Below are 14,312 nucleotides of genomic sequence, written 5' to 3' on the forward strand. Positions count from 1 at the left end.
GGCATCCCTGTGGGGCAGGAGGACGTTAAAGAAAGGGATGGGGCGGCGGGGGCACAGGCTTCTCAGGGAGGGCGGCCAGACCCCCCACCCCGCCCCAGCCACGGTCCCCAGGTGATGACAGGGACACCCAGCACCCTAGATTCAATCCTTCTGCAAAGCTGGGGCTCACATTTCTGTGCAGTTTCCCCATTTCAAATGTATGTAACAACAACAAAACCAAACACTAAATCTTATTTCTAAGTCAATGTTTAAAGTTAACAAATCTTGTCCAGAGGACAGATTGATCCAAGATTAGGCTTGTGCCCCAGAGTTACATTAATTACCTTGCTTCAAATCCAACCTCCATCACTTACTAAACATGGAACCTCCGGCAAGTTAGGTCCACACCTCCACACTTCATCTGGAAAACGAGAGGAGTAACACCCCTCTTACAGCACGTCTGAGGATCAAATGAGTTACTAAATACCTTTCCTTGTTTCTAAGACACTACTGAATGTGAGATGAACGAATATTTTTTTGTTTCTGTGAGAAAGAAAAAATGGTGGCTAATTAACCCATAGCACAATTCTTTCTTATCACTTAGCATTATTGTCTTATAATTACTGAAAAAGCTTTTTCAGTTATTTTGCCATAGATTTTTTTTTTATCATTTATCATTCTGAGCACACATATAAAGGAAATGTAAGTGAAATAATGGGGTTTGGTATTCTTAAAATCTCGCTACGCAGTGTAATACCTGAGTTAGTGTTCATCTCTGTTTTTCCACTCAGTATTCTTGCTGGTGCTATTAAAAGCATGGTTGACGCGGCACTTCTTTGACACTGCTCCTTCATTGTCTCCAGGAATTTCCTCCAAGCTGCTGACACCCCTGGTGAGAGTTTTCTTAAGGATACTCTCTTGATTTTACCAGAAGATGTCCCATGGAAAAATTTCAAGCAGCGGAAAGTCTTGTTTTCTTTAAGTGAGATGAAATTTGCTCAGTCATGTCCGACTCTCTGCGACCCCATGGACTGTAGTCCTCCAGGCTGCTTTATCCGTGGGATTCTCTGGAGAATACTGGAGTGGGCTGCCATGCCCTTCTCCATGGGGTCTTCCCAACCCAGGGATCAAACCCAGGTCTCCGAAACTGCAGGCAGATTCTTTACCATTTGAGCAGCCCAGGAAGCCCATTCTTTTTTAAAATGGCCCTTAATTTAGAGATTGTTGGCTAAACATTCAAAGGATTTCAGTTCTTCAGTTATTCACCAGGAGTAACAACAAAAAAAGATGATGCCTATAGAAACAGTGGCAGCTGCATAGTAACTGTTGTTTGGTTGAAGGTGGCTGTCCAAATGTCATCAATTGTATCATATTTTCCTACATATTAAATATAAAAAAATAGTGCATTCAGTTTCATCCAATGGAGTCTCTGCAAAGCTCTTAGAAGATAATGCAATATCAAAGTGTTTGATAAATAAAGATAGATAAAATATGCATAAAGGGAAAAAAGTTAGCCTACTTAAGTCTCATTCTGTCATGAATTAGCTGTGTGTTCTTCCTTGAGACATCCATCTTTTCGTCCATGAGACGGCTACAGTCTGGGTTGTACTGACCACACGTGACCGCACCTGGCTGAGCAGAAGGTCTCGTGCAGGCCGTTACATTTGTGTCAGTTCCAGCCAATCAGAGTCTAAGTGTGGAGGGGTCAAACCTAGAAAAACAAAGGGGCACAGATGGTTCAAAATCAGGGTCTCTCGGGAAGGGAAGGGAAAGCTGAACCAGCAGAGTTCCTCAGAAAAGTAAAAGCAAAAGGCCTATAATAACTGTTCAGGCCACAGATGTAAGCTGCTGAGAGTGAGAACAAGTAAAAACCCTTAGATCTGAAAAGAGAGAAAACAGCAAAGACAGCACATCCCTGAGTTGGCGGTTCGGGTAGAGGGGTCTCAGGAAGCTTGAGTCAAAGCCTGACCTACGATGATCTGGCCACCAAAGTCCAGGAAGAGCCTCTGTGATGTGGGGTCCTGGGGCCCCTGTGTCCGTTGAATCTGGAATCCAGAGATCCTCCCTCCAGAGAGAAAATCCACTGGCCTTAGCTTTCCGGTTCCTCCTCATTTCGGTTCAGCCTCCCTGCACCCTAAACCTGGGACCTGTCAGGACCTAAAGAAGGACCCCAGTGCTGGGGAGAAATCAGGTCTCCCCTGTCCTATCCCACCTTCCACGATTACAAATGGTTCTGCAAGCTGAACGGGATTCTGCCCGTCTCACTCACAGTGATTGTACAACAGCTGTATAATCGATGTTGCTGAAGACCCGCGCGGCTCAGAGTGTAGCACAAACGTCCACAGTGAACCGCAAATGTGAATAAGAGTGGCCCGGCCTGCATGGTAATTGGTATTATTATTGGAGTGAATGGGAAAGCCACATATGGATGGAGGGGCGGGGCTGTGCTGGGTGCAGCGTGCATTTTCTCTTCTCTGTGTCTGTTCTCTCAAACAACCAGCCAGAGGGGGATGAAAGCAAAGAGGCACCAGGTGGGAATGTCGTGAAGAAGGTGAGGCTGATTACCCACAGCCCAGTAGCCTAGCCTTTCCTCTCCGTCGGAGCCCACGTCCATGAATCACAATGCAGCGTGTGGCATGAGTTATCTCCTCCCTGAAAAAGACTCTGTTCCAAAAGGGTAGAGGGCTAGACTCGGGTGAAGGGGGCAGGCTGATGGGGAGACGGGGAAGAGAAACACTTCAGGTTAATTGGAGCTGAGAATATAAAATACTTGTCTTAAAGTGTGTGCTTCAGTTATGAGCAGGAAAGTGTCACGATCATAATGTTTTCTGTGCGGGATTCAACACAGCATGGGTGTTTTAAAACAAGCGGTAATCATTTCTCATGGAGAAATTACAAGCTGCAGCCCCGGGCTCAGGACAAGCGCCTGGGAGACCCCTGGCCCCTTTCTCCGGGGAGACACCAGGAGACACACATGGTAGTTAGCGGCTGAGTCTCTTGAACCAAATGGTAGAGTTAGTGACGGAGAGAATTGTACAGTTTAATTCAATCAGTGCTTTATTCATTCAGAAAGAAATGACACAGAATTCTTCCAGAATTCTGGCAAGTAGGAGAGAAGGAATTTTGGTTTGGAGAAGCAAACTGTCTGGCTTCTAAAGAGACTGCAAAGCAAACTGGTCAACTTTGCAATAGGGAAATTAATGCAATACAGTTACAATGATTCATTTGACAAAGCTGGTTGTGTTGTGTATTTCTTTTAAAGGAGACCATTTGAGCCTGATGCAAAAACACCTCTGCCCTGTGAGCGCTGTGCTCTGCCTGCTCTCAACCTGGGTACATTCTTGTGGCATCAATGTCGTGGCGAGGTCTCTATTTAAAGATTCCTTTCTACCAGCAATGATTTCTCTAAAGTAATGAACAATGCACTGTACAACACTAAGTTAAAAATTCTTAGAAATAAATGCAGAGGCATTAGTCACAATTATCCACACAGTTCTTCAAAATGGTAGCACATGAGAAGAAAAGGGGTCCCTCTCACCCTTTTTCTGAAGACCATCTTTGTTTCCTTCATTCTCAAGTAGTAAGAGATTGCAGGAACCATTTGCATAGGATAACTAACATATACCACATCATTTGCACGTCTGCAAGTACACGTGAGTAACCGTAATTACACGTGACACCAATTACTCTATTACTTTGTATTAAATTATAATGGAAAATTCCACTAGAGAATTGAAGCCTAATTGCATCTTAATTTGCATAATTTTGCATATTAATTACATCTCAGATGAATAATAAATTTCAGCAGATTTTTAATTTATGCATAGACACAAAAACAAGTGGAGAAATAATTTAGAAAAAAAAATACCAGCAACTATTACTTAGGGCATTCAACTAATTTTGCTTAGTTTAGCAAAACAAAACTTGGTTTGTTTAATATAACATCTTTAGGCTGACTGCTGTTTATTGCACAAGATGTCAGTCTTGAAACATAGGTGCAGACATGGCTTTTCTTAATAAAATAAAGTGTTCAATTATGGCACTTTAAGTTTGAATTTTATATTTTGATAAAACTGTCTCTAGGATAGCATCATGTAGTTGGAAATATTTTTAATTGTTATGCATTTGTATTTAGGCTTAATTTTTGTGGCAGTTATTTTAAATGCAAAAGATGACCAAAAAATAGACCACAAAAATATCCTGGTGAAGGAAATCACTAATAAAAAGGTGTCAAATGCTTTCTAATTTTGAGTCTACTATGAAGTCACCCAAGATTGTTTTAGTGATTTTGTATGAATGGTTCAGAAGGAGAAATTTCCTACATTTTTTTTTTGCAGAGTAAAACAATTCATAGGACTGGCTTCTAAAGATTACTATTATTTTCTAGCTGTTTTCTCTGTTTCTCTTGCCTGCATGGTAAACAGAAACAAATCGTGCCTGCTAGAGACCTTGGTTTTAAATTTAGTCACCCTTGCTTTGGATTTATCAAACAGAAGGTTTATTTCTCTGAGATAAATAATGCATTTTGGTTACATAGCTGTATCTAGGTTGACAGTCATAGAAAAGGAACACCAAGTCTTCCTCAAATGACAGCATGTAACTTAAAATTCATTTCTTCCATCTCTTGCCTAAACCCAAGCCTCAGAGCTTCCTGCCTGCTGCCACTGTTAGAGGGAGGGGAGAGCTAGCTCTGTCTCCATGAAGCCTAATACTGTGATCATTTACCAAATGATACAAAAGCAGAGAATGACGACGTCCTAATAAATCAGGAATCTGTCAAAATTAATAATCTCAGCCGTCAGCTGTTTTCCTGTGAAGGTCCTACCGGCATCAAATACTTTCCAGTTCGTTCTATAGATTCTCAGTGCAGAAACTGTGCTTGTGCTGCCTGGAGCTGGGTGACCTCCAGAGACCATTCTATACGTGTGTTATCATATAAATCTGGAGTCCACAACTGTGCTGGTTCAGAGGGCTAGGGGCAGGAATTCTTTGCACGCGCCCTCCTCCAGCTACCGATCCCTGCTCTTATTTGCTATCTGATGGATGACACTTGGAGCTAAGGGTTTGGATTTGTCTTTGTTACCTTATATTTCAATATTTTCTGTTTATCTTCAAACAAGTTTGCCTTGTTCTTAGACAAACCAAGACCGATGAAAAAAATCGAAGGCATGCCAAGTACTTCCTGTATCACATGAATTTCTATCCGAAGCTCAACTCCTGCTCGGTTTCTGTTAATCAAGTTACAGTCCTACGAACGCCTTTGATGATCTGAATGTCTAAAACCTGAAATACTTCAGCTATCAAAAATAGAACTGCATCGATGATTGCGTCCGTCCCTTCACTTTTTTGTTCAACCCTTTAGACCAGGTTCTTACATTCAAGACAGCTTTGAGCCGGACCAATTCCTCAAAAGACACAATCCTCCCAACATTTAAGCAATGGTTCCCTCTTGTGGCCGTGCCTGAGTACTGCGGTCTGAGAAAGGCGGGCTGGGAAGAGGGACTAAAAATCTCCTAGGATGTTAAATTATGAAGCACAGTATTCATCTACTTGCAGATCGTATTTGGAGGTCTTCTCAGGTCTCCCGGCCTTTCTTACCAGTTTCCAGCCAGGCGCAAGTTTTAGAATTTACGGAGAGAAAAGCAAGCAACTTAATGCTGATTACTGGCAGTATTCGGACAATAAAACAAACAAAGCAAGAAAACACACACCAGCACCTCTTTGGGATGTAGTATCCATACTGCAGCACAGTTTTCAAGATGATAACATGGGTGTTGGAAAAAAGAGCTTAGGTTTTCACTGAAGGCTTTGGAAATTTATTTATGTATTATTTTTATTATTATTTATTCATATTCATTACCTCCTGAGGGAACCTTATCACAAGTGTAGACATAAATCTAGATTCTGCTGGTTCTTTCAGGAGTTTTATCCTCAAAGTTCATCTGAAAGGGGGTGGGGGTGGAATCTTACACTTATCCAGTCACTCAAAGATGGTCCTTCCTAGCACCTCTGTTAGATGCTCTCAGAGATGTATTTTGAGTCAGATTTCCCCCGAGGCCACCATCTGACACTCTCCGGATGACCGTGATACCGCGCATTCTTCTGATTCATCCTGTAACTGCGCATGAACGCTTTCCCTCAGTGTTAGGCTGTGCTCAGGACGGCACAGCCAAGAGATGTCCCTTAAGTAGATTTCTTCCTTCAGATCGTGTTTAACGTAAAAGTAAAGAGTTGTTAGTAATAGAGATAAGAGGTTGCCCCTGTGGTCACGTAAGAGTCAGTACCCAGGAGGAACGGCCGCCGTCCAGGCAAGGCTCATGCGATGTTTGCAGAGCATTTCCGAAAAATCCTGTCCTGCAAAGGCCGCCCTTCCATCCCACCCCAAGGATCCTGCTTAAAGAGGGAGAGCGTTCGCGTCTGTCGAGCCATTTCCAAGCCACAACCCTGCTTCCTCGCCACAGAGGTTATTTACTTAAAAGTTTCAACAAGAGAACTGAGGCTCAGCATGAAAATGGGTCCTGTTTGGGGTTGGAAGAGGGCTCATTTCCTGGAAGCCAAGGCCTAGAGATCTAGAATAACTAACGTGGGGACTGTGTCACTCTCCTGACTGAGAAGAACTGAGCACCTTCCCATCGCCAGGCCAGCCCCGGGCTCAGGCACCGGATTCCAAGTCTCTGCCCTTCCCCATGGGAGGGGAGCTTGGGAGAGAATGGATACTGAGAAGTGCGGTTGAGTCTCTCTGCTGTGCTCCTGAAGCTACACGGTAATTTAATTGTCTATACTCTAATATAAAAGAAAAAGTTAAAAAATAAGAAGAAAGTTGTTTTTTTTTTTAAAGTCTCTTCCCTTCATTGCCAAGGCAGCGAAGACCCCTGGCCGTCTCACAGGTCTCACCAGCCGGAGGGCATCTGAGCTGCACGGGCGGTGAATTTTTAGCTATCGGTTAACGCAAAAAAGCGAAATGGCTGTCTGGGGAGGCCTTACAAATAGCTGTGAAAAGAAGGGAAGCAAAAAGCAAAGGAGAAAAGGAAAGATATAAACATCTGAGTGCAGAGTTCCAAAGAATAGCAAGAAGAGATAAGAAAGCCTTCTTCAGCGATCAATGCAAAGAATAGAGGAAAACAATAGAATGGGAAAGACTAGGGATCTCTTCAAGAAAATCAGAGATACCAAAGGAACATTTCATGCAAAGATGGGCTCGATAAAGGACAGAAATGGTATGGACCTAACAGAAGCAGAAGATATTAAGAAGAGGTGGCAAGAATACACAGAAGAACTGTACAAAAAAGATCTTCACGGCCCAGATAATCACAATGGTGTGATCACTGACCTAGAGCCAGACATCCTGGAATGTGAAGTCAAGTGGGCCTTAGAAAGCATCACTACAAACAAAGCTAGTGGAGGTGATGGAATTCCAGTTGAGCTATTCCAAATCCTGAAAGATGATGCTGTGAAAGTGCTACACTCAATATGCCAGCAAATTTGGAAAACTCAGCAGTGGCCACAAGACTGGAAAAGGTCAGTTTTCATTCCAATCCCAAAGAAAGGCAATGCCAAAGAATGCTCAAACTACCGCACAATTGCATTCATCTCACACGCTAGTAAAATAATGCTCAAAATTCTCCAAGCCAGGCTTCAGCAATATGTGAACCGTGAACTTCCTGATGTTCAAGCTGCTTTTAGAAAAGGCAGAGGAACCAGAGATCAAATTGCCAACATCTGCTGGATCATGGAAAAAGCAAGAGAGTTCCAGAAAAACATCTATTTCTGCTTTATTGACTATGCCAAAGCCTTTGACTGTGTGGATCACAATCAACTGCGGAAAATTCTGAAAGAGATGGGAATACCAGACCACCTGATCTGCCTCTTGAGAAATTTGTATGCAGGTCAGGAAGCAACAGTTAGAACTGGACATGGAACAACAGACTGGTTCCAAATAGGAAAAGGAGTTCGTCAAGGCTGTATATTGTCACCCTGCTTATTTAACTTATATGCAGAGTACATCATGAGAAACGCTGGACTGGAAGAAACATAAGCTGGAATCAAGATTGCTGGGAGAAATATTAATAACCTCAGATATGCAGATGACACCACCCTTATGGCAGAAAGTGAAGAGGAACTAAAAAGCCTCTTGATGAAGGTGAAGGAGGAGAGTGAAAAAGTTGGCTTAAAACTCAACATTCAGAAAACGAAGATCATGGCATCTGGTCCCATCACTTCATGGGGAATAGATGGGGAAACAGTGGAAACAGTGTCAGACTTTATTTTTCTGGGCTCCAAAATCACTACAGGTGGTGACTGCAGCCATGAAATTAAAAGGCGCTTACTCCTTGGAAGGAAAGTTATGACCAACCTAGATAGCATATTCAAAAGCAGAGACATTACTTTGCCAACAAAGGTTCATCTAGTCAAGGCTATGGTTTTTCCTGTGGTCATGTATGGATGTGAGAGTTGGACTGTGAAGAAGGCTGAGTGCTGAAGAATTGATGCTTTTGAACTGTGGTGTTGGAGAAGACTCTTGAGAGTCCCTTGGACTGCAAGGAGATCCAACCAGTCCATTCTGAAGGAGATCAGCCCTGGGATTTCTTTGGAAGGAATGATGCTAAAGCTGAAAGTCCTGTACTTTGGCCACCTCATGTGAAGAGTTGACTCACTGGAAAAGACTCTGATGCTGGGAGGGATTGGGGGCAGGAGGAGAAGGGGACGACAGAGGATGAGATGGCTGGATGGCATCACTGACTCAATGGATGTGAGTCTGAGTGAACTCTGGGAGTTGGTGATGGACAGGGAGGCCTGGGGTGCTGCGATTCATGGGGTCGCAAAGAGTCGGACATAACTGAGCAACTGATCTGATCTGATCTGCGGCCAGAGCCGTACAAGAACTCACCTCACACAGGAGGCTTATGCATTCAGGAACTAAGACGAGCATTAATCCTTAGGTCCAAAATGGAAAAAATAAAGACTTTCTTCCAACAGTGAACTTTCGGAAAGAAAACTGTTTCCTGTGGTGGTTCTGTGCCCCCCCTTGCTAGACTCACCGGGGTTGGAAGTGCCCCTTTCACACGCCCTTTGTCACGGCCCCCAGGTTCAGTGTGAGTTCCCATGGGAGCTGGTGCCCAAACAGCCACCCGGGTTTGCTTGGGCTCGAGTTTCTTTCTGCCTATGACAGAAATGAAAACTAAGTGAAATGTAGTGACACACTCCCTCTTACAAGTGCAAAATTATTGCATCTTCTAGATATGTATTTTCTATATTATATAATAAATTACTAATATCATATATGGGCTTCCCTGGTGGCTCAGCAGTAAAAGAATCTTCCTGCAAAGCAGGAGCCAAAGGAGACACAGTTTCAATCCCTAAATTGGGAAAATCCCCCTGGAGGAGGGCACAGCAACCCACACCAGTATTCTTGCCTGGAGAATCCCATGGACAGAGGAGCCTGGCGGGCTACAGTCCTTGGGGTCAGAAAGAGTGAGACATGACTGAAGTGACTTAGAATATTACATGTAATATTATGTATAATAATGAATCACCAAGAGCTGTTTTCTACAGCATATGTTCCCTCACACCCTTAATCTCTCCCGGTACTTGCTCACCCTCTGTCTGTGTCTCTCTCTCTCTCTCTGAGATTAGCAGGGCAATCCATTAACACAGAAAAAAATACAAAATAAAAATCCATTTGCCTCTTCACCTTCCTTATCTGAGCATAGAGGCCCTTGGAAGTTTGCAAAACAAATAAGGAAAAAGGGAACTATAACCCAGAGGAACCCAGAGTTTAGATTGAAAAGTCCAGGAAAATGGCAAACAAAATATCCAAGATTTGGGGCTAAAATATATTTTCTGGCTTTTTATTTTGTCGAAGAATTTTTTAAAACCCAAACTAAAAATAATAATATATTCTAACTATCATTTATAAAAGAAAAGATACCTTAACAACAAATGAATAAGGAGAACACAGTCTCCAGAAGTTAAAAGGGCATCCCCTTGTGTTGGGGATTTAGCTTTAGAAAGCAGTCACTCCACACTTTCTTTCTCTGTGCTATCGTCGGTTAGATCAGTTAAATTTCAGCCTAGAGCAGGGCTCGTCACAGACCAGCATCTGGGACTCACTGTCTCTCCTCCCTGGTCCCTCGGGGCTCTGGTCAGATGCCATCTCTTCCAAGAGATGCCCTTCATTCCCCAATTCACAGTGAAAGTGTGAGTTAGTCACTCAGCGGTGTCTGACTCTTTGCAACCCCATGGACTTTATGCCACCAGGCTCCTCTGTCAATGGAATTTCCCAGGCAAGATTACCCTGCCAGGCTCCTCTGTCCATGGGATTCTCCAGGCAAGAATACTGGAGGGGGTTTCCATCTCCCTTCTCTGGGGGATCTTCCCGACCCAGGGATTGAATCCAGGTCTCCTGACTGCAGGCAGACTCTTTACTATCAGAGCCACCTGGGAGCTCGGCATCTAAGTTCTCACCATCGTTTCATTTTCATCATTTTCTTTTGAAATTGGTGTTTAACTTCCCTCCATCTCCAGATGGCTAACTCCTTGAGGTCAGGAATTCCTATAACTTAAGAATTTTTTATAAAACACTCCATAAATCTCAACTGGTCACATGAACCCAATGTAAAATAAAATGCAATGATTCATACAAGAGTCACTGTTTTCCTCCTAAAGACTAACAACTTCTTATGTGTGCTCAATCACTTGGCTGTGTCTGACTCTTTGCAACCCCATTAAGTGTAATCCACCAGGCTCCTTGTCCATGGAATTGTCCAGACAAGAAGACTGGAGTGGGTTGCCATTTTCTACCCCAGGGGATCTTCCCAACCCAAGGATCAAACCCACGTCTCTTGGTCTCCTGCATTGGCAGGTGGATTCTTCACCACTGCACCACCTGGGGAACGGGTTAGAAACGCTAGAGGATAGCTCACCACACGTGCTGGCAATGAGGACCAGCAGCCACGACATGCATTTCCCAGCTTCTTCTTCCCTTTTCCAATTTCCAAATCATGACATCACTATGTATATCCATATATGGTGAGATGTATATGGTTCAGTTCAGTCACTGAGTCATGTCCGACTCTTTGCGACCCCATGAATCGCAGCACCCCAGGCCTCCCTGTCCATCACCAACTCCCAGAGTTCACTCAGACTCACATCCATCAAGTCGGTGATGCCATCCAGCCATCTCATCCTCTGTCGTCCCCTTCTCCTCCTGCCCCCAATCCCTCCCAGCATCAGAGTCTTTTCCAATGAGTCAACTTTTCACATGAGGTGGCCAAAGTACAGGAGTTTCAGCTTTAGCATCATTTCTTCCAAAGAAATCTCAGGGCTGATCTCCTTCAGAATGGACTGATTGGATCTCCTTGCAGTCCAAGGGACTCTCAAGAGTCTTCTCCAACACCACAGTTCAGAAGCATCAATTCTTCGGCACTCAGCCTTCTTCACAGTCCAACTCTCACATCCATACATGACCACAGGAAAAACCATAGCCTTGACTAGACGGACCTTTGTTGGCAAAGTAATGTCTCTGCTTTTGAATATACTATCTAGGTTGGTCATAACTTTCCTTCCAAGGAGTAAGTGTCTTTTGATTTCATGGCTGCAGTCACCATCTGTAGTGATTTTAGAGCCCCGAAAAATAAAGTCTGACACTGTTTCTACTGTTTCCCCATCTATTTCCCATGAAGTGATGGGACCAGATGCCATGATCTTCGTTTTCTGACTGTTGAGTTTTAAGCCAACTTTTTCACTCTCCACTTTCACCTTCATCAAGAGGCTTTTTAGTTCCTCTTCACTTTCTGCCATAAGGGTGGTGTCATCTGCATATCTGAGGTTATTGATATTTCTCCCGGCAGTCTTGATTCCAGCTTATGTTTCTTCCAGTCCAGTGTTTCTCATGATGTACTCTGCATATAAGTTAAATAAGCAGGGTGACAATATACAGTCTTGACGAACTCCTTTTCCTATTTGGAACCCGTCTGTTTTTCCATGTCCAGTTCTAACTGTTGCTTCCTGACCTGCATACAAATTTCTCAAGAGGCAGGTCAGGTGTCTGGTATTCCCATCTCTTTCAGAATTTTCCACAGTTTATTGTGTATGCTAGGATACATAAATATCTAAATAGATATGCATGAAGCACGAAATGGCAACCCACTCCAGTATTCTTGCCTGGAAAATCCCATGGATAGAGGAACCTGGCGGGCTACAGTCCATGGGATCACAGAGTCCGACACGACTTGGTGACTAAACCACCACCACCATATAGATATGCATGTATCTATATATTTATTATGAGCTTCCCAGGTGGCTTTAGTGGTGAAGAACCTGCTTGCCAATGCAGGAGATGTGAGAGATGCAAGTTCAGTCCCTGGATGAGGAAGATTCCCTGGAGGAGGGCATGGCAACCCACTCCAGTACTCTTGCCTGGAGAATCCCCATGGACAGAGGAGCTTGGCAGGGTATATTTCTCTTGGAAATTCCTTGGGCAGAGAACCCTGGTAGGCTACAGTCCAAAGGGTTGCAAAGAGTCAGACACAGCTGAAGAATCTTACAGGCATGCATGCTTACATCGATTATATATAGAGAGAGAGATCAAAAAATGTCTGGAACTTGCTCTAGTTAAGACCACAGTCTGTGACTCATGTGGGGAGAAAACGTGTACTTCTTCCTAGTCTTGCTCTCAGCCAACCACTGCCATTATTTTCCGGATTGTCTTGGTGAACTTGATCCCTGATGCTGGGCTTCAGGGGCCCGTGGGTGCCACACGCTTGCAGTTCTTAGGCTTAGGAAGCCTTTCGGAAGTGCTCTGCCTCAGTCTTCCAAAAGGAAACGAGACTCAGAGAGCAGAGGAAGCCGGACATATGACTCCCCAGTGGGTGCTTCTCCCCTCAAACTATTGGAAAATCACGTGGCAATTTGTGCTTTTTAAAAGAAAAAGTTTAGGGGTAATCTAATTATTTTCATATCGCATCAAGAAAGGAAGAAGGGAAGGCAGAACAAGCCGCCCAAACCAACCAGGTGAACTCTAGAGAAATCTGATTTTCACCACAAGTCAGAGCCTTGGGAGCCAGATCAGTACCCAGGGGAGACTAGAAGATGGATCCGTCCTTGGCAGAGACTGCTTTTTGGGTGAGTAAGCCGCCCACTAGCCTTTTTTGTTCCCCTCCCATCTTCTAGATAAAAATGAGTGTTTAAAAACTGTGCTAAAATTTTCAAAAACACCTTAAAAAGATTCCATTACTTAAAGTGATTTGGATAATTGTGTTCAATGGTAGCCATTATTTAAAAATATAATTAGTTGCTGAACTCAGAGAAGGAGGGAAATTTCTGCAGGTGTTTCTCATTATTTGCTATGCATACAAAATATCTGCATAAATTACCATTATTATTCCAATGTATACTAAGAGACAATAAAGCATTAGCAAGCAAAGAAGAACGCTGTTGACCCACAGACTGAGAGAGAGGCCTGGATCGGCGGTAATCGTGTGCTGGCCTTCAGAGCTACTGCCGCACATGTGCGACCGCATTCAGGATTGAAAGAAACAATTTTGCACCTGTAACAATATTACATATGGAACGTAACTCCATCAGACAGATATTGAGCGTGGAGGAGGGGCGGGGAGAAACACGCTCCAGACAATGTGGAGAGAAGCAGTGTATGTGCTAATTGTTTCCAAAGGTTTACACATTTCACACATGCTGAGGGTGGGCATTTGGGATATTTCTTTGGGTTGAAAACCCCCACAGAACACACAAATGAGGTGTTTTTTTTTTAAGTATGAGGTGCATTGCACATTTTCTTTTACGATATTTTTAGAGTTCAACAGCAATGTCATTGTCAGCTCAATCCAACAGAACATTCTGTGATGGTGGAAATGTCATCCAGTACCAGCAGCCACTAGCCACGGACGACTACAGAGCACTTAAAACACGGCTGGTGCAGCTGAGGAACTGCTCTGTCTAGATTCAAACCAATTTAAATGCAAATAACCACATGAGGTTAGTGGTTGCTGAACTGTGCATCACAGGACAACTTGATGATTTGAGCGAAAATGCAGGTCCTAACCACTAGCCAACAAAGGTCCATCTAGTCAAGGCTATGGTTTTTCCTGTGGTCATGTATGGATGTGAGAGTTGGACTGTGAAGAAGGCTGAGTGCCGAAGAATTGATGCTTTTGAACTGTGGTGTTGGAGAAGACTCTTGAGAGTCCCTGGACTGCAAGGAGATCCAACCAGTCCATCCTAAAGGAGATCTGTCCTGGGTATTATTTGGAAGGACTGATGCTAAAGCTGAAACTCCAGTACTTTGGCCACCTCATGCAAAGAGTTGACTCATTGGA

The sequence above is a fragment of the Bos taurus genome, chromosome 1, assembly GCF_002263795.3.
Source record: "Bos taurus isolate L1 Dominette 01449 registration number 42190680 breed Hereford chromosome 1, ARS-UCD2.0, whole genome shotgun sequence".
Taxonomy (NCBI): Eukaryota; Metazoa; Chordata; class Mammalia; order Artiodactyla; family Bovidae; genus Bos; species Bos taurus.